At 43.5% G+C, this 22,051-nt stretch overlaps 1 long non-coding RNA gene across 1 annotated transcript; it reads right to left on the bottom strand.

Moving 5' to 3' along the window:
- Nucleotides 1–5,537: 5,537 nt before the first annotated feature.
- On the bottom strand, nt 5,538–21,611 carry LOC146351424 (uncharacterized). The gene is made up of 3 exons (XR_014789604.1): nt 21,551–21,611; nt 6,776–6,845; nt 5,538–6,180 (listed from the first exon to the last, which is right to left on the bottom strand). It is a non-coding gene; the product is annotated as an uncharacterized LOC146351424 (long non-coding RNA).
- Nucleotides 21,612–22,051: the final 440 nt, after the last annotated feature.

The raw sequence follows: 22,051 nt of genomic DNA, 5'->3' as shown, positions 1-22,051 counted from the left end.
GTTAGAGAGAGCACAGAGGCAACACCAACTTATCCAGCATGCTATATAGACCATGTTTGGCCAACTTTTGCATTGGAGTGTGTGTCTATATGTGCCTATTATCCCAGACGGTCGTTCAGGAGCTGGAAATATATTTTAGCACCCAACCCCCTTTCCAATAGCTCTTTAATAAAATCTCCAACATAGCTTTACATACAAAACCCACAGCAGATATGCAACATGGAAGTGTGAATTATTATCTCAATTTTTCACCATTTTTAAAAACAAAGTTCCTTTTTAACAAGTGAAACCATCGGAAACAATTTTATCATACCTTAATTAAAATTTGTTGTGTCTTTGAAGGATCAGGAAAAAATGGCTTCATAGGACTTACCTGGCCATATCTGTTACAGACAATGGGTATGGGGCTGCAGTTCTTCAGTTCACTGACCTCATGCTGCAGTGTAGGGTATATTCAATTCCTTGTTGCCTAGGGTTGTCATGCATCCCAACCCCATGTTCTCAAAGGAGACTCCAGAGTTAACAGTTCAGGAAGAGAATACAGTCATAGAAAGGCATTATGAGACTTCCACCTCCCCAGGACCTAGTTCCCAAGAAAGATCTGGTGGTTGGCTCCCCTGGATTCACAGTAGGTTGCTTTGCCATCTTCAGACTCTGAGGACTCCAACCATGACACTTGCATGCCACTCCCAAGTTATTGCAGTCTGAAGCTGCTAAAACAGGCCAGGCCCCTTTAAGAGACAAAGCCTCAGTCAGTGTAGAGGCAGAGCCAACCAGCCTAAAAGCAGCCAAACTTCTCCTTATGACTCAGTCTTGATCTACTCCTTGTTGGAGCAACATACAGACAACCCTCTATGACCTCCAGCCCCAACCCCACTTGGAGATTTCTGTGGTGCTTCCCATCTTGCTTCCCTGAGAAACCTGACCTGACCACTGCTAAAGACCTAACCCATAGCAGAACCCTGCAACCCAGGCTACAGCACAGAGCATTAGGAGAATCTACGACCTGAAATAGTACAAAGGTTTGATTTAAACATGATGTTGGCTGAGCAAGAATTTAACTGAGTAGTGTGGCATGTGCAGTATCGATACACTAGGAATTCATAGCCCAAGTGATTGCTGTGCTTGTGTGCTAACATTGAACATGTAGCAGCTGAGGACCCAGCTTAAATAAGACATGGGTAAGTTGTGTTTGCCTACCTAGAATCATGTTTAAAACATTATGCTGCTCAAGCCTATTGAGATCTTTGATACAGCTCCCCCTATTAAAGAGGAGGCTCCCTAATGGAATTTCAGTGTTCATTTTGGGAAACCATTGATATGAACTGCACAGCCTGATTTTGTTCTTTTCAGCCATGTGGATCGGCAGGGATCAGTGTGAGATGTGAGCTGATGCACTCACATCTCACACTGTACACAATAGATTTGGACTGTGAGGAATGGAAACACTGAAATGCAGTCACATGGGGGCACCATTTGAGATTTCAGTGGGTTGGAGGAAGGGAGATTTTTGGCCAATTTAAAGGTTCACATGGATATCTTCAAGACTAAATTGCAAAAAATACCAACAAAAAGAACCTCCACAGTATGAATAAACAACACATATTGTGCTTTTCTGCCTTATACTAACTATAACAATGTTATCAACAGCAACCCTTTTTAAAGACAAAGGATATGTTTGTTGGTTTGCTTGCTTGCTTTATGACTTAGTACAGGACTTTTAGCTTGTGTTTCCAAATCACAAGGAATGCTCAAGGCAGCAAGCAATATTTGAATTCAAAACCAAAACAACAATAAAATCATAACAATTAAAAACTAACAACTACAGAGCTGCAATAAAACGTGGCACAGGAGACATTAAAAAATGAAACAGAAGGCACACCAAATGCTTGCCTAATCAGAAAAGTATTTTAAGTAATGTTGCAAAATTACCAATGAAGGGGCAAGACAGATTTCCAGGGCAGGGAGTTCTATATTCTGGGTGCTGTTACAGAGACACCCCGGCCCCCCGCTTTCCCTTGTTACCACCAAATATACTTCAGTGGGACTCGCAAGAGCGCCTCTCCAACTGACCACATGAGAGGAGGCAGCCCTTAAGGTATCCTAGTACTAAATCATGTATGGCTTTAAATGGGATAACCAGAATATACACCAGCCTTTGGCATACATAACTAGTAAGCAGGAACATTAAAAGATCCTTGGTGGGGGAAATAAAATTGGGGGGCGGAGGCAAGGCAGGCATCAGCCATGGGCTCTGCCGAGGTCCTGGGCCCCAGCAACTGTCCAAGCACACTAAGTGCTGATTCTGGTCTTGGAGGTTATATCTAGTGCAGGGGTAGGAAACCTGCAGCCCACTAGATGTTTGGGACTACAACTCCCAGCATCCCTCACAATTCACTACACTAGCAAGGGCTGTTGGGAGCTGTAGGCCAAAATATCTCGAGGGCCACAAGTTGCACACCCCTGATCTAGTGGATGTGCCCAGTCAATGTTACTTCCAATAGAGGCAGGTGGCTCCGATTTTGGTGGGGCTATAATCCATTCTGGGTTTCAGTCAGAACCAGCCAGAACTCTAAAGGAGCTATCCAAGGTGCTGAATCCTATCCCTACCATAGGTCCAGGACCTTGGATAGTTCCTTTAGAATCTGCCTGGTTCTGACTGAAACACCTAAATCAGATCCACCAGCCTCCACTGGTGAAACCTTTCTCAGCGATGCTTAACCCATGATGGCTTTCACACACGTTGCAGCCATCAAGAGATGTGCTAACTTGCAGTTGGCTGCAGGGCCACCATTTAGAGTAGCTTTCCAGATGTCATCAACTCCCAGAAGCCCCTGCCAGCATGGCGAATGGTTAGGAACGCTGGGAGTTGCATTCTAAAATATTAGTCCAAGCTGGCATAGCCAATGATGAGGGATGATGGGAGTTCTGGCCAGAACATCTGGAGGGCCACAGGTTGCTTACCCCTGCACTAGATATAACCATCAAGTTCAGCATCAGCACTCAGCGCCCTGGATAGTTGCTGCAGCTCCAGACAGAGCTCACTGTTAATGCCTGCCTTGGCACCCCCTTTATTCCCCCCGCCAAGGACCTGCTATTTTAATTTCCCACAAGTAGAGTAAGTAATGCTACATCAGGTGCATTCTGGGAAATTTAAATGGTGGCTCCCAACTGCCTGATGTTTTGCTGTTGCCTGCTGCCACGGTTGTCAGGTAACCTTACCAAAGCATAACCACATATCAGGACCTCATTAGAGGACACTTTGCCTCAAACCCAGAGTTGCCCCTGACGGTACCAGTCATTAGATTCTTCTCCTTGCCAAATTGCTCAAGTTCACAGTTAAATTTCTTGAATTCTCTCATGGTCAGCTTGTCATGTCAGCTGGAGAACTGTAAATCAAGTGTGTCTGTTCTTTGTTGATATAACTCAGTGGAGGTGACATTTTGCTGCCATTACTGACAAGATGGAACAGCTTCTTCCTGTCCACTCCTCGTAGTGACCCCCCACCTGTCCTGTTCCTTTTTCGGTCTGGGTAATCCTGCCAAACAATCTGAGATTTATCTACCTAGTAACATGTAGCACATGCTGGAGTGCAAGTGCAAGAACTTGTACAGCAATGTGCCATTTTAACAAATAAGCATCTTTTATCTTATGCTCGGTTCACTCTCATCCCATCCAGCTGTACACTCCAAGAATCTCTACATTAACTATATACTGCTCTACCATTTCCATTGTCATCACCCCCCCACCCCCGTTCTACAAGGGCTAGAGACTTTCTTTATTATTATTTTTTAATGAAACCTGGGAATGTGGGGATTACGACTCATCCAGGGGGGTACAACTACCCCCCCCTTGCCCCTTCCTGAGGACACCCATGCCTGGGCAGCATTTCTAACTCCAACCTAAATGAGGAAAGGCCAGGCAGATCAGAAGGTCCGGCAGCAAAGCTCACTGAAGATGTAGACCCAGACAAAGGCCTCAACACTGGGCCTTAGCCAGGCTCAGTGGTGCAGCTAGGCCTGGAACTTTGGACCATGTTCCAGGGCCCCAGAGCCGGGGGTAGGGGCAAATGACTGCCCAGAGAGCAGCAGACGATGACAGCAGAAACAAACTCATTTTATTCCTGTAGTCAAGACGACGCTATGATGTGAGTTTAAAATACAAAAGTGCATGATGCCCTGATTTTTTGAAATCGGGGTTGGCAAATAGTTTTGCTGTTGTTGTTCTAACATATCAGGACGAAGATAAATGTTAGTTGTGTGCTTCTCAACTGAAGTAATAGAGATGAATATGTGACGGGCCTCCCCACTAACGTCATTAAGTCCAGAGTCTAAATTTACCCAGCTGCACCACTGGCCAGAGCCTGTCTGCTGAGAAATCCCTGAACATGCATACCCACAGGCAGCAATGAGTCGCCTCTCCAGCTGGAGCCCTATGCTCACTATTGCTTGATCACCAGCACAGGTAATAAGCCAGGAGGAAAATAATGGAGAGGAGATGGAATACTAGGCTGGTACATCGCTGGATTGTTTGCAGTGGATCAGCAACAGTTTCTAACACTTTAGGTGCTTCCAGATAAGGCTTTTATTGCACAATCGGCCTGCCTCATTCTCGGAATTTTGGTGGGATTCAGATGACATCATCTGACACTCATAACCCTCCCATGTTTTCCCACTGCTTCTCCTGTCTTGTTTCTTACCAAGGAAAATCCTTCAAGGAGAAAAAGATGGAATAGCTGCACAGTGCCTTCTCACTGGTACTGCTAGGAGTCCTCTGTGTGGAAGCACCCCCTCAGCTTTAACAATAGGAACAACAAAAAGGCTTTTCACACACACACACACACACACACACCCTCAATTAAGTGATCAGCACCACTGAACTGTACTATCTCAGATGTAAGCCACCCCAGTGTGTGTGTTTATTCATTCATTCATTCATTCATTTAAAGTATTTCCATCTTGCTCTTCAGTCAAAGGACTCCCACAGCAGCTACAAGAATCAACAGTCAGACAGTCCCTGCCCTCAGGCTCACACTTTGAAAAGACAGAAGACACAAGAAAAAGGATTGGGAGGGAGTGGGGGAAGAATGATAGTGATGCTTCAGATGCCCATATGGGTGAGTATATATCATCTGAACTCTGCTTTCCACTACATCTGGTGTCCTTCTGGGCTAGCTTATTCCTCTTTTCTTTCTTCTGCGGTTTCTTCTGAGTTCACGCCTAATCTCTTTCTTCTCCCACCCACTCAGGGCAAGATGCTTCCTCAGTTGCCCTCCTGGTGGCAGTTGGGGGGGGAGGGGCCACCGCTGGGAGCTGGGAGCATGGGACGTGGGGCTTCATGGCTGGTGGACTTTGGGGTTGTAGTAAAAAAAAAGCAATATAGATCCCACACCTGCGAGTCTAGGGACCAAACTATGCATTCTAGTAATCATACTGGTGTAGTTGATCCTAGGGGAGGCTGGTGGCTCCAATGTTAGTGGGATAGTAACAGATCTGCACGGATAAAGCTAGATAAATATTTAGCTGTCTGGAAAGCCACAGTTTGCACCCAAATTTTAATCCTGAGTTAGAAATATCTTTTGTTGCATATTGCTACAAATCCACAAACATAAACATCTTGCTCATTAGAACTGAACAGGTTTTGTTGTTGGGGGGTGTGTGTGCGTGCGTGCGTGTGCACACGCTCTAAAGTATTTTATGATGCCAAGGAAGAATACCAGCCTTCAGTAACTGATAAGATTCACATGAATCTTGCTGTCTTCTTATCACTTTCTAGGCAAATACTCCCAGAAGTTTCTCTCCCAATTAGATACAGTTCACGTAGTAAGAACTGCCTCTCACAGGACACGTGGATCTTCTTGGAGGCGGTTGCTAAGGGACCCCGCCTGGACACTGCAGTCTTACTTTTGCATGGGCATTTCTGCTATGAGAAATCTTATTGACCCTGTGAAGAAGCAAACCTTACATGTCAGCAAAAGAGCAGTGATGCTTAAAAAAAATCTACATGCTTCTTTATTCATCCCATAGCTGGTGTCTTCATTTGCATGAAGGTCAATGTATTTGAAGGTCTTTTCCAATGCCTCCAATGGGAATTGCTCCATGGCATGATGAAGATCTGAGAGCAGCAATTGATGTTACACGCAGGTGAGAAGCACATGATGTTCTTGTTACCAGGAAACTGCTTGAGGAAGGAAATAACACCTCTGATTTGAAACAGTTATTATGCTGCATGTCAAAGGTTCCTAAAGTGATTTGGATTCCAGCACTGAGCACTTGTAGTTTAGGGTAATAAAAAGCTACACCAATGGGCAAGCGCATTCCACAAACATTTATACATGTAACTAATTACTATACCAGGGCCTGTTCAAATATAAGCTGTTGTATGCATCCAGTTATTTGGGGGCCACAGAGGAAGTATACCATGCAACAGAGGATGCATCTAACTTGTATATTTTATGTTGCATTGGATTAAAATGGTTACATATATCATATTATTTGTAACATGTGCAGACTATTTAGCTGCTGTAAATATAATAATAATTGTTGCATATTTATATAAATGCAGGTCTCCCTCCTCCCCTGATATAGATAGATGGGGGGTGGGATACAAACAATCTTTCAAAAAAGTGTTACTTTTTAAACTGCTAGAGTGAAGTAGGAACCCCATCAAAGAAAAGGAAAAATGTATTCATCCTTTGTTTAATCATTTCATTCATTTTCTAGCTTCCTATATGCTAATCTATCACAAACAGTAGAACTTGAAACACTGTTATCACCTCATTCACTGGCCAGAGCAATGTAGGTCCATCAATTTTCCTGGCACACCAGCAGATGACATCATTGGTTCTGTTCTGGGAAAAAAAAAAAAAAAGTCCTGGAACTGCACTCTCCAGCGTTCCTCCCTCCATTACACCACTGCTGTTATCCATGAATTTATCTATAATATACACCCTCCCCCACTCTCACTATTCCCACTCCTTTGGGCTTGCTGTGAAATAAAGCCAGTGTACAAATACCAGATAACATAAAATATAACACACATTTTTCGTGGGAAGTTGTGCTTGCTTCCGTCTAAAATAGGACCTAGCAACTTGGCAATTGGTAAATCTATATGGTCTTGCTTTGCCCTCACTGGACGCTAGATGGCACTCTGTTTTCGTCTTTCCCACATCCATTAGTGTACGGGTTTAATTATGATGCCAACACCTGCTACCGCTGCTTCCTGCTCCCCTTGTCTCTTAAAGAATTCATTCCCCTGGGCTGACAGCTTGACATGTTCGGTGCGGCTATGTTCACTGCAAATTCCAAAGGAAAGATGTTGATCCAGAGCATATTGCACATGTTCTCTGATTGGATGTATTCCTGAAGGTTCTATTACATGACGTAATGGCGTTAGGGACCAAACTACTGAAGTTCATCCAGTTTGCCAGCTCTGAAAATAATGTATCTCCATATAATTGTGGACTCCCGTAGCGTGGGAGGCAGGAAAGATTGATCGGATGCTTCATTCAATTATCTTAGGATAACTCTTTTGGATTTTCCTTCCTGATTGCTTGCAGAATATATATATTTCTTTAACTGCTAAAGGTTTTTTAAAATATAATATTGGGCAATAAGTGACCCTGCAATAAGCTCCTGGTTTCAGATATATTGCCAAAGTGAAGGCCAAATTTATTTATATACAACCTTTCCATAAATATTATGCTCAAGGCAGTTTACATCAAACTGATAAAATATAACAATAATACAAAAAAAAACCAACAACAAAAGCAATTAATCCACTATATCTCAATATATTATAGAGCAATGCAATGCACAATTCACAATAAGGCAATAAGAGAGCTTCGGCTATTGGGCAGTATAGAAATGAAATAAATAAAATAATACATAAATATCAAGCTATAACATGATAACAATCCATTAAACAATTCATCAAAGTGTAACTAAGTGAAAAGCAATAAAATCAATTGCCTAACAAATCAGTTCATAATTACTAGGTCATAACCGTTTTTTTAAATGGAAGGCTCTGCCCTATACTCATTAGAACACATCTCCATATACAAAAAACAATGCCAAATTCAAAGCAGCAAATTCTAAAGAGGTAGGATACAGTTGCTGACAAATGTATATGCTTTAGGAGCAGTTAAAAACAAAACTAACCAATTTAAAGGGCAATATACTTTACAAGGTAGGACATAGTTGCCAACACATTTCTAAGTCCTAGAACCAGGAGACACAAACCAAACCTATGGGGGCAGCATCGGACACCCACCAATCCACACAAGATCACTCCCATCTCCTTTGTGGGCCACTGAAGGCCTTTCTCAACAATACCTTAAAATAGCCTTCCTGAGCCAGGTGCCCATGAGATGTGTTGGACTATGACTCCTACCTAGGGATGCATGAAAATTTACTTTTTGCTCGCAAAGCATGCAAACATTCCCCATTCGAACATAACAACAAAGAACATAAGAAGAGCTGTGCTGGATCAGACCAAGGATTCATCTAGCCCAGAATTCTGTTCACACAGTGGCCAACCAGCTGCCCATGGGAAGCCCGCCAGCAGGACATGAGTGAAACATACCCTCCCATCTATGCTCCCCAGCAACTGGCGTACATAGGCATACTGCCTCTGATACTGGAGGTAGCATATAGCCAGCAGAACTAGTAGCCATTGATAGCCTTTTCCTCCAAGAATTCATCTAATCCCCTTTTAAAGCCCTCCAAATTGGTGGCCATCACTATGTCTTTCGGAAGCAAATTCCATAGTTTAGCTATGCACTGTGTGAAGAAGTCTTTCCTTTTACCTGTCCTGAATCTCCCACCAGTCAGCTTCATGGGATGACCCCATTGGGTTCTAGTATTATGACAGAGGGAGAAAAATGTCTCTCTATCCACATTCACATCCACATCAACATTCACATATCCCTAATCAAACTCCAAACGTGAGCACAAGCGTGTGTCTGCTGAAAACGCTTGCAAATTGTTGAAGACATGCTTGCAGTTCTCTTGTTCCCAACTCCCAGTTTGATTTGCACAAATTTCTGTAGACTGAATCAGCCCTACTTTAGCCTATGGATGGAATTTGCACAAATTTGGGGAAATGTGCAGAAATCTCTGCGATCGCTGCTTAATTCGTACAGTTTTTCCATTCACGCAGCAATCGCAAACGTGACCAGGGATCAGGCACAAAATAAGTGGGAAGACCATGTTGGGAAATCTTGAACATTGCTTGTTCACCCATCCCTATCCCTACCATCTCCAGCAATTGGCCATGCTGGCTGGGGACAATGGGAATTGAAGTCCAATACGGGACTGGTTGGGGAAGACTGTCTTCATGCATGGGCACACTATGTACGCCTGTGGGATCTGACCATATGGATTAGAATATAACCCTTCGCCCTTGTTCGACCGTTGAAGTAGCAACCATGAAATGGAGACTCTCTCTGGTGTTGCTGCTTTGGTGGCAAGCCGACAGCACTAATCCATCACCCACGGCAGCCTCAGGGGAAACACCTTCCTCCTGGAAAATTGCTGCTAGGTTGACAATGTGGAATTCATTGAACCATCTCATATGTGTGTGGAGGGGGTGTCAGGGTTGCACTAGCTGCCCTCTGACAACGTGCACTTCGGCCATGTCTCCATCCCTGCAGTGGAGGCTGGTGGCTCCAGTGTCAGTGGGGCGGTGAATCTGCTCCGGGTTTCAGTCAGAACCAGTCAGAATCAACCTATTTTAGATCTGGGGTTCAGCACCTTGGATAGCTCCTTTAGAGTTCTGACTGAAACCCAGAGTGGATTCACCGCCCCACTGCCATTGGAGCCACCAGCCTCCACTACACCACCCACAAGATCAGTGGCCCTGTAAAGCAGTCCTATGTGCATACAGAGGCTTACAGGGCTCTTCCACCACAACAATAATGCAATCTTTACTTACAGTCAACAGACCATTAATACATCATATTGAATATACACATACTGGGGGAGCTGGGGGTGGTGACGGCCAATAGGAAGCCCTGGCGTGAGCTAGTCCATGAAGCCATGAAGAGTCAGAAGCGACTGAACGAATAAACAACAACAACAGTAAAATAGAGGGATGCATAATCTGTAAAGGAATGAACAGTAAATTTGTTTCCATGAGGAGTATAATCAAACATTCATAAGTGGTCGAGTGAGGATAACCAGGTTCAGAAATTTAGCCACTTTCTCAGCTGGTACCTGGAGCAAAATACCACTGCAACACGGAATCTTGACTGGCCCAGGAAGGTGGGTCTCGCCATAAGGCACAAATGCCAGCTTTCCCTCCAATGCAAATAGTGGGGCAGAGCCCCCAATCTGGATCAGAACCTTACCTCGGGAGGGGGGTAAACATAAAAGCCTCCTACCCCCCCCCCACGAGGGTCCTAATCTGGACTGAGTTCCCCACACTTGCTATTTCCTTAAAAATCCCAGTCATGCAATTGATAACTGTGTCACACCTAATTTGTATTGCTTTGAACAGGATGCACATAGTCTGAAGTTACAGGAAGCCAGATTCCGGCTGAACATCAGGAAAAACTTCCTGACTGTTAGAGCAATACGACAATGGAACCAATTACCTAGGGAGGTGGTGGACTTTCCCACACGGGAGGCATTCAAGATGAAGCTGGACAGCCATCTGTCAGGATGCTTTGACTTAGATTCCTGCATTGAGCAGGGGGTTGGATGATGATCTTATAGGGCCCTTCCAACCTTACTATTCCATGATTCTATGTGCACTTCAATGCACATCTCTGCCCACGTTCTCAGGGAACTAGTTAAGCCTTACCAGTGGATTTACTCACAGTCAGAGCTGAATAAAATAAAATCATTTTTGCATGACACCTAAACATCAGAAAAGTGGGTTCTAAGCGTAGGACCGATGGAGGTTGCTCCTGAGGTGGGCTTCCACTACTGCAAAGGCCTGTTTGCCACTCATCAACCATCCATCCTTTGCAGACTGGGGTAGTAAAAAAAAAAAAAAAGCCTCACTAGCTGAACTCAGGGCATTCCTTAAAATAACCCCTGCACTTTGCATTGCACCCAGAAACACACAGGAAGCCCCATGGAGCAATTTAATGAGATATGTTCCGAACACCATGTGCCAGTTAGCGATTCAGCTGCTGTATTTTATGTAACACCTAAAGTGGGAGAAGAGTGATCACCTTTTGTCATATGATGTCAGCAGTCCTCCTAGCCCCACAGTGGAAACACTGCAAAAATTGGGAATGGCACATACAAAATAGAACATGCATTGTTTTTCTGTTGGTACAAATCGCTTTGAGGACCCTGGTGGGCAGAAGAGTGATCAATTTATAAATACTTTTAACAAAAAAATAAATCTCTAAACATCCTTGTGTTAATTTCCTGCCACAACAGCTTGGGGGCACTTTTCATGTCCCACCCATCTTTTGCCAAACCAAAGAAAAGGAAAATGAGGGCCGTACAGGCTTCTGTGTTTGCCCTTTCTCTTCAAAACCTTAAGTGAAGGAAGGAAAAGAACAAGTTCTCCCCACACTACACCACACCCTGCCCCACTGCAAGTCATAAATTAATGATGTGAATTCTTTGGTGCAGGGCTGAATGTCCATATGCCCCATTAGCTTTCCATTTAATTTTTGGCACAGTGAGAATATCATTGTTCTTATGTTCTTATGGGGTGGGCCACCAACTGAGATTGCTTCAAAAAGGGATTAGACAAATTCATGGACAACATAAGAGCAACGCTGGATCAGACCAAAGGCCTATCTAGTGCAGCATTCTGTTCCCACAAGCAGGACATAACAACCATAATAGCATCCTTACTCTCATGTTCCCCAATGACTGGTATTCAGAAGCATATTGCTTCTGATACTGCAGATAATATATAGCCATCTTAACTAGTAGCCATTGATAGCCTTATCCTCCATGAATTTGTCTAATCTCCTTTCAAGGCCGGCCAGGTTGGGGACCATTACTACATCTTGTGGTAGCTAATTCTATAGTTCGTAACTTCTCCCTATCTAGTTTCTCCACACCATGCATAACCTTATGTACCTCTACCCAGGCCCAGCCCAAGGCATTTTGCCACCTTAAGAAACCTCTGCCGCCCCACTTCTTCTTCTGGTGGCGGCTGTGCCATCACTGTCTCCCATCTAACCTCCTACCGGACCTGCTTAGCCAGCCACCTGGCCATCTAGCTAACCCAACTGGGTGATCCTGCGCGCACGCACACCTCCCACCCACCTGACCTGCTTGGCTGGCCAGCTGGCCAGCCAGCCAACCCAGCTGGCTGCTCCTGCACGTGCGCATGCCTGGTGGGCACTCCTGCCCAGCAGCCGCTCCCACCCTATGCCTCAGCTGCAAGGTGCCTGGGAGAGGTCAGCCAAACTATCGCAATTGTTCGGTCAAACTATCGCAAAATATTCAGGACCTGTTCCGATAGTTTGACTGTCTTCTCCCAGGTACCCCAAAGGTTTCTCCAAAATGGAATTTGGCCCTTTGGGGTGTTTGGGTTGTACATGGACCTCTTCCTCCAGGTGAGAGTTTTAAGCTACAATATGCTGGTATTTTTGTATATTAGGCCCTACCCCCACCCCTTTGCTTTTGGCCGCAACCACCCTGAAAGCTTCAGCAAAACTAAATTTGACCCTCAGGCTGAAATAGGTTCCCCACCCTGGACTAGGTAGACAGAAGTGGGCTCAGGTTAGATTAGATGTGATGTGCGAGTTCAGTCAACAGGATCTCCTGTTTTGTTTTGTTTTTAATGCAAAAAGAAAGCACAGGAGGTTGCGGGGGCGGGGGAGACTGATTTGGATTGGGACTGTAATGGGAGGGGGGAATTAACTGTTTCCCCACATGCAATTTCCCCGATTGAAATTGCCTCCCCTTCACTCACCCTCAAAGATGCTATTTGCCCCTAGGAAGAAAACATACAAGTACCTATATGGTACAGATTCATGGAGGATAACTCTCTGGTACCTGTACATTTCCCATTGTGGGGCAAGTAGCAGCTTAAGATGGTCCCTTTTATTTTATTTATTAGAACATGCATATCCCACCTTTCCAATGAAAATGTATGCATGTACTATGCTCAACATCTAAGGTCTTCTCCAGGCACCTCCTCTGAGAGAGGCTCAGAAGGTGGCAACAAAGGAGAGGGCCTTCTCATGTTGGCCCCTCGATTAAGGAACAATCTCTTCAGCAAGGCCTGCCTGGCACCAACATTGTTAGCTTTTTAGCACCAGGTTAAGACCTGCCTCTACTCTCAGGCATTTGGCAGCACATGATAAGGTTTTTCATTTGGGTTCTGGATTTCTTATTTTTGATTGTTAACATTGTTTAGGTGGGGGTGTGTGCGTGTGCATGCTGTCTATATGTTTGTATGTAAACAGTTTTCATATTACGTGCATTATTGTGTTTTTAAGGTTTTTACCCTTTGTAAACTACACAGAGAGCTTTGGCTATTGGGCAATATAGAAATGAAATGAAATCTATTTATTTATGCTATTTTTAATCTACCCCAAAACAACAGTTATTTCACTGCAGCTTGAAGAAAAACTCTCAAGGCAGCTCACAGTAATAAAAACAATAGAACAGTGTTTTAGCAACAGCCATAAAACAAAAGCAAAAAGATCAGGGGCAATAGCAATTAAATCAAGCCAAACTCTCTCTTAAAGGCACATATTTTAGCTTCTTGGTGAACAGCAAGGCAACAGATTCTTCTCCTTGGGGGAGGAGATTGCTCCCTCTAGGCACCACAGTAGAAAAAGGCATGTCTTGAGTGGAAATTGCAGGGGGCAGGGGGGAATGGTGCGGGGGAAATGATTGCACATTTTAAACTCACTTAAATGAGAGCACCATTACGACTACAGGAATGAAATGAGGTTTGTTTCTGATGCCCTGATGTTAAACGCATTTATTTGGGAATAAGCACCATTTTGGTGTAGAAAAGGATCATATATTTCAAAGTAAAAATAATAAAATCGGTATCTGTAATCATGTGTGTGCCTCGCTGGTTGCCCCATAACTATAAACTGTTTTAAACAAAACAAAAAGCAGTTTATAGTCTTTTTTTCCTTTTGTGTTGTGACATTTGGATTGTGAGCTGCTCTGGGAGCCTTTTGAGGGCTGAAAAGTGGGGTAAAAAAATGTTCCAGATGAATAAATAAGTGTGCATAGAGAGCACAGATACCATTCATACACACATGCACACCTAGTAATATATGGCCCTTCGTTTACATGCCACCTGGCTTAATGATAGGCATTTTACTTGACATTAATAAAAACAGGGACAGGACTTCCTGGGCTGGAAAGTCAGCAGAGAGCAAGATAAATAGTATAGCCTTAAAGCATTTGGACCAGCGACTTCCAGGACTGGGTTCCACTTTGCCCCTCCCTTCCCTCCAGCACCAGGGGAGTGGTACATGCTCTGACAGCAAGGCATCTAAATGATGCTCACATGAGCCCCCAAACCAAAACTAAAAACAAATCCAAACTGTGCAAAATAAATCTTTCAATTATAACTTTAAAAAAAAAAACAACTCATGATCAAAGACAGTATTTTTAAAAGCCCACTTCACTCACTTTGGACATAAAAGGTTGGCAGTGTTCCATCTTTAAGGTGTAGTTAGTCTTACTACAATGAAAAGATTGAAATCTTTGAAGGTTTGGCATATCAGGCACATATTTAAGTACCTTGTTCAGCTAGAAGCATTTGACCCCAGAGCTGTAGAAACAAATAAAGGTATGTCACAATCTTTTATCAGATCTCTCTTTCATTTTGTTTTATCAAAAATCACCAGACAGCATACAGGCCTGAAAGTCAAATGATTTATGGTTATACAAGAGATTCTGGAAGAAATTACTTGTGCTGACAAGCCAGGGAACACCCCACATTTCCAGTTTAATATTAAATAATTAGAGGCCTTAGGGAGCTACATATTTATTCCAGAGCATAGACTGGGGATGCCTCCCAAGACGTGAGGATTACTTCAGAAATAAACTGTGCCAACAAGTTCCTTGCTGCTTTGTTCTTGCTGTGTTTAGGTTGCAAGCAACTGGAAGGCCTCAGAGACCGGGTTCGCACGTACTGAGACGCCACCATGGGTGAATTTTCCTGTGGGGCTTCTTGTTGCAGCTGCAGCCATTTCAAATATTCGAGCTGCAGCAGGGGGCGCCACAGTTTGGTCATTACATGCAAACTGGCAAGGGTGGGTTGTTGGGGTGATTGAGAACCCACCCACAACCCTAAAATAGTCCATGGGTTTCAGGTGGCTTGTCAACCACCCCAACAACCCACCCTTGCTAGGTTTGCATATAAGGACAAGCTACGGTGCGCTCCTGCTGCTGCTGGAATATTCAAAATGGTGACCACTGCCATGATGAGAAACGCTGAGGGGAAATCTGCCCATGGTGGCTTCCTGTTACGTGCGAACCGGGCCAGAGTTTTCATACGCACTTGCGCAGAGTACAAGTGGGAAACTTGAAAAATGTTTTGCAAAAATCAGAGAGAAATCCTTGAACTGTAATTTGGATCCCTGCTGGGCCGAAGCAGAGCAGATGGCCGAAGATACTACTAATAAGAAAGATGGGGGCAATTTACAGCTGTCAAGGTGGAGGCAATGTCAAGGTGATCGATACCACTCAGAAAAGCGTAAGGGGGGAGCTAAAAAAGCGTGCACACCGAAGTTATGAGGAAGGGATTTCTCTTGCACGTCTTTAAGCTTCAGAAGTTTCTTTATAGCAAGGGTGAAGGAGCTGCAGACATGCAGCCTTCGGCCTAATTTCAAAAGCCCTCTGCATTTGATCAGTTAAAACCTCTGGCAAAAGCAATCTGTCACTTCCCTTCCAGCTCACAGCACGGGAAGAAAGAGGAGTGGACAGAAAAAGTCGTGGCAGAAAGAGAGAGAAAAGGAGGTGGCAGAAAGAGTGATCCACCCACTTTGGGTTTGGGCCCTATCTACAGTTGGCTTCAGCCCTGCTCACTGCTCCTGTGTGGTCCCCAACAGATTACCTGCAAGAGGAAGTGACCCTTGACAGAATCTAAGCTGATGATAATTGGGGTGCTTTCAAACAAGAGTTTTATTGTGCAGCTGCCCTACCTTGTTCACAGAATTTTACAGAGGCTCCAGGTGACACTGTCTTCCGTTTGTAACCTTCCCATGTTTTCCCAGCACTTCTTTCATCTTTTTTCATACCCCCCCCCCACACACACACCCCACACACAAATTGCTCAGGAGGGAAAGGCAGAATAGATTCACAATGTCTTTTGATTGATGGTAGCAGTGGAAGCACCTATACTGTAAGGAAGGAGAGGGTGGGTGACACTAGATTTTACAACAGACACAGAGCTGCCCCCGGTCTCTTTTCCTCCCCCCCCCATAACATCTAACTCAGCCTTCCCCAACTTGGCAGCCAGACTACAACTCCCACCATCCCCAGCCACTACGGCCAATGAGGATGCTGTGAGTTGTAATCCAGTACATCTAGAGGATTACAGATTGCGGAAGGCTGATCTGATCTAATTCAACATAATACATGATGCGACATCATCACGCTGCATCTTGAGCCCGCCCGCCTCACGCTATTGGCAGTCAGTGGCAGGGCGGGGCAATGTGTTGCCATGTCACATTTGTGTTAAACTAGCATTATGAGGAAGCTGAGGGAGGAGAAAGACACAGTGTAGTCGCTATTCCATGTCTCTCACAATGTTCCTCTCAGAAACAGGGAGAGACAAAGGACCAAAACTGACATGATATGGGAGTTCTGTGACTGGATCACTCAACTTTTTTTTTTTTTTTTAACTTTTAAAGCAGTCACGATTAGAGCAGTGGCCCTGGGGGAAGGGGTGCTTAACCAATCCTCCCCAATGCCATTCCCTCAGTCTAAATCAGCCCCTGAAGCTGCTATTGGGCTAAATGGAAAATTACATGAGGGGGCTTTGGCTCATGCAGCTGGAGTTTCCCTTTCCATCCTCCATTCTGCAGCCTCCTGTATACCCCCACAGTTGGATGCAACCCATTAGCCCATGAAGGGAAATACAGGCATGATTTTTTCATCATGGAACTAATAGCAGCTTTAGGGCGGGGAAGAGAGTGATTTCAACCATGAAAACAGCAATGGGAGGAAAGTGTTAATTACCAACAGAAGGAGAGGGCCTTCTCAGTGGTGGTACCCCAATTATGGAATGATCTCTCCGATGAGGCCCACCCGGTGCCAACATTGCCATCTTTTCGACGCCAGGTTAAAACTGCCTTCTTCTCACAGGCATTTGGTAACATATCATGACTTTTAATCAGGTCCAGGATTGTCTTTGGTTGATCATTTAAAATGTTTTTTTAGATACATGCTGTCTGTGTATGTGCTATCTATGTGTTTTTATAGTTTTTACACTTTGTATAATGTATTTTAATGGTTTCTAATTTTTGTGAACTGCCCAGAGAGCTTCAGCTATGGGGCAGTATAGAAATATAATAAATGAAATGAAATGAAACACGGCTGCTCCAATCTAATGCAAAGGGTGGGAGGGCTGCAGCTGCTTTTATTTATGTATTAAGTCAGGAAATCCTATCATGGGTTTCCCCATCATGTCTGTTTTGGCTTTCATTGTATCTGTTAGTGAGATCATACACACCTCACAAAGGAGGAATGAAGCGGAAAAAACCTACATATATACATGAGATCTATGGCTGTCAAACTCGGCATATGCAGTTAAGTGAGATGCGTCAGATAACTATAAGGGATGATTCACAGCTCTCATTCTAAGCAGAGTTCTTCACTCTAATACAGGGAGCTGACAAGGGGTAATGCACTGAGCTCATTCAGAAGATAAAGTGGCAAAAAGAACGAGTGAAATAAAGCCCACTAGGAATTCAGAGGTGCAGCACACATGTGTGTCTCAGCCATAAGCACACACAACCTAGAAAGCTGCCTGCTTCTGTATCAGACCATTGGCCCGTCAAGTTCATTACTGTCTACATTAGGGGTGGGCAGAAGGTAGACCTCGAGATGTTTTGGATATCCAACTCCCAAACCCCCCTGCCAGCATGGCTAATGGTTAGGAATGTTGGGAGTTGAAGTCCAAAACATCTAGATATCTACTTTCTGCCCACCTCTGATCTGCACTGACTTGCAGCTGCTCTCCAGGATTTCAGACAGTGGTCTTTCCCAGGCCTTCTTAGAGATACCAGGAACTAAACTTGGGACCTTCTGGGGCTCTACCACTGAGCTAGGATCTTTCCCAACATTTCTGTGTATGTACTTTTTGGGCTTAAGGGTTTAGGAGACACACACACTTCCCTGGTCCACCCAGGGCACAAATGCCCCTGATTGGAAGATGTTGTTTTTGATCTTTGAAGGCCTTCACAGCTTGGGACCAGGGTGTCTGTCTCTACATGTAATTGCCTGTACATGAAGAATTTCAACTGAGGCCCTTCTTTGGGTTACCCTGCCATCTGAACTGTTGTGGGTGGGCTACTGGGGAGAAGGCCTTTTCAGTGGTAGCAACCCAGTTATGGAATCTTCTCCCCAGGAAGGCTTTCCTGGAACCTACTTGGTTGTCATTTACAGGCTTTTAAATTTAATTGTTCATTTCTGCTGAAGTGTTTCTCGCTGAGTTTTAGATTTTGCTGCCTTTGTCGCGCGCGTTGTTTGTTTTACTGTATTTTTACTGTAGACAAGAAAGTTGTCTAATTAATTTAATAAAATAATAATTAATACATAATAATTTACTGTATATTCTTATGCTTGTAGCTGTGCTGGAAACTAGTTTGAAGAGCGGACTAAAAATTCCTATAATCGACCAATCAATCAAAAAGTCTTTCTCCAACAATAAAGTCTGGTACTCCAAGAATTCTCCAAGCACAGGACCTGTACTTCAGTCTGCATTCATTTCCACTATTTGGTTATGAATGCAGGAAGATTACTTAGCCAAGCAATTAGTGTAAAACCTGCTAAGGAAATTAAGTCTAGATCACTGTTCTGTACCTTATGCTTTGTTAAGAAGAGTATCCTGGAGGACTTCCAGTTGGAACCAGTGTTGCTCTAGTAGCATCCCATGGGTGCTCCTTGGCAGCTTTCTCAAACAGCTTTTTCATTCCCCCCTGGAATTAAAGGGGGGGCAAGGCAATATCTGGATAATATCTTGGAGAAAAGTACCCCCCTCGAGATAGTGAGGGGGCCTGGATTCCAGGATTATCTCTCCAGAGCTTTACCAACGCAAAAAGCTGTACTGAGACTCTTATTTCATAGGAGAAAACAGGGCTGACGTGTACCATAATAATATATGCTTTAAGAAATATCAACAACTTCTGAGGGATGATTTAAGAAATGTTAACAATATTTGAGAACATCTGAGGACCTGCAAGATCTGTTTGAGAGAAACATCTGCACCAAGGAGAAGAAAGGAGCTGGCATCAACTCCCCCTGCACCCCCTGTGTCAAAAGTTTCGAGAACAGAAGATAAAGGGGAATTATTTACTCTGATAAAGACTTTATCTTTGAAATTTACGGAGCAAGCCAAAAGACTGGATTTAATCCAAAATTCCATCACCGCCTTGCAAGGAGCTGTAGATTTAATTAATGCGTCATGGCAAAAAATGGAGACGAAAATTAATGAGCTTGAAGACCGAGTGGCAGGAAATGAAACTACGACACAAATTTGTTTTAAAAATGCCTCTGATAGAATTTCTCAACTGGAGGCTTTCACAAGGAGACCCAATGTATGAATTATTGGGATTAAAAATCTGTCTAATGTAAAATTGCCTATTTTTGTGGATAAACTTTTGCATGAGATGCTCCCTATCCCATCTGATTATTTACTTGATATTGAGCAGGCATTTCATGTGCCACATTCTAAAGGGACTGATTACATGATCATAGTCTAATTTGCAAAAGTCTCCACAAAGAATTGTATCCTGCGTTTGGCAAGAGAGGGTGGAAGCCTTTCCTGGAAACAAGATAAAGTTATGTTATTTCCAGACTACATCAAAGAGGTGGCAAATAAAAGAAGGCAATTTATCAAAGCAAAAAATATGGCAAAACAAATGAACTTACAATATTACTTAAAATATCCTGCAACACTTTGTATTGTGTCTGAAGGTCAGATGAAGACGTTTCTAAATCATGAAATGGTGGAGGCATGGCTGAACGTAAAAATGCGTGAGAATTCTGTTACAACCCCATGAACTGGAATCTTTAAACAAGCTTTGTTAACTGCTTGTGTTTAGTCTACATGATCCAGGCTAGGTCAGAAGATAAATGATTATATATATATATATATATATATATATTCGTTTATTCTCTTTCATCTTTCTTTTTTTCTTGCTTTTCTTTATATTTTTTATTTCAAAATAGATATGGTATGCTGTATTTAAATTTATTGTTTGAGGGTAACTGTGCACATGCATTTATATATAAAATATATTACTGATTGTTGAAGGTTTATTTTAAGTTTTATTATTATATAAAACTATATTTATTATTACTACTACTACCACTACTACTACTACTATTAATATAGGCTACTGGGAATGAACTGTAGACCTGTTTCTTTGATATAAGATTGATGATATGATATTGAAATGTAAGGTTGTTTATTAAACTGTAAGATTGTTAAGGTTATAGATATAGTTTTTAAAATACAATGGCATCGGAGGCCAGGGGGACTGGAGTTTAAACTTAATTCTTTAAAGGGAAGGGAGAGAGAGAGGGGGAGGGAAGGGGAAAGAATCTTCTTTTTTCTTCGCTTCCTTTCCTCCTCCCTTTTCCTTTTCCTTTTTTCTTTTTCCTTCTCTTTTTGTTATTGTGGTGTCCTCATCAGAATATTGTATTGTTGGGAAATTGTAGTATTGATCAGGTTGTTGGTAATTTTGGTATTGTTTATTTCATTTATAAAGATAAAATAAATAAAAATATATTCAAAAGAAGAAGAAGAAGAGTATCCTGGAACTGGGTGGCTTGGAGCTGATTCACACAACTGCCTATAGGTAATCAATAGGTAATCAGTAAGCCCAATAAGTGTGCTATTCACATAATATCCAATAGGTATTTGGTAACTCGGAGCATCCACCAGCTCCCTATTCATCCTGACACCACTTGCAGGATGATAACATAAAAGAAACCTTGCTGGATCAAATCAAAGGTCCATCTAGACCAGCTTCCTGTTTCCAAAGTAGCCAGCCAGATACCTCTGGGATGCCCATAAATAGGGCATAAAGGCAACATCTCTCTCTGGTTGTTTGCCCCAAGCACCTGTTATTTGGAGGTACACTGTCACTGAACAGGGAGTTTCTAATAATAAGTTCATCAGTCTAATCCAGGAACGGGCAGAAGATGGATCAGGATCTACTGCTAGATCACCAGATGATTTGCAGTAGATGGACAAAGGTTTCAGACTTTCGGCTATTTAACAACAGCAACAACAAAAAGGCTCCCTCCCCACCCAATGACGGTACTGGCATCTCTGGGCTGATCTACATTGCGCCCACCATCGCAATGAATTTGGTGTCCCGTCAGGTTAAACACTCTTGCATTAAAACGTGATTATTCACACTCACCCATTTTCCCCATTGCGGTGCTTCATCAAATGCGCAAGCTCGGTTCACACTTGAGCGCTGTGCTGTTTTCCTGTGTGTGCTTGTCTGATCTCGGAAGCTAAGCGGGGTTGGCCTTGGTCAGTAGTTGGATGGGCAACCGCCTGGGAATCACAACTTCGAATCTTCAAAGATCATGCCTGAATTAGAAAAAAAAACATCGTGGAGAAGCACCGATTCTGCGAGGATAATGCCATAATTTTTTAAAAAAACATCTGGCGCGGGGGATAGGAGGGGGTAAAACTTAGTCTCATTTGAAGGGATAGAACAACCCCCTGCTCAGTGCAGGAAGCCTGATTCCCAGGCGGTCGCCCATCCAACTACTGACCGGGGCCAGCCCTGCTTAGCATCCAAGATCAAACATGCGCATGCACATCCAGCCCTTTGCTTGTTGCTGAGGAAGCTATGCGATCAGTAGCCGGAAGAAGACATGGGGCCGTTGAGAGCTGTGATTGGACAGGAGGG

This window comes from Heloderma suspectum, chromosome 3 (genome assembly GCF_057233095.1).
Source record: "Heloderma suspectum isolate Gila_16-S chromosome 3, 16-S_ref, whole genome shotgun sequence".
In the NCBI taxonomy this organism is placed as follows: Eukaryota; Metazoa; Chordata; class Lepidosauria; order Squamata; family Helodermatidae; genus Heloderma; species Heloderma suspectum.
The sequence above is the reverse complement of the archived record's forward strand: the minus strand, read 5'-3'. Positions and strand labels throughout refer to the sequence as shown.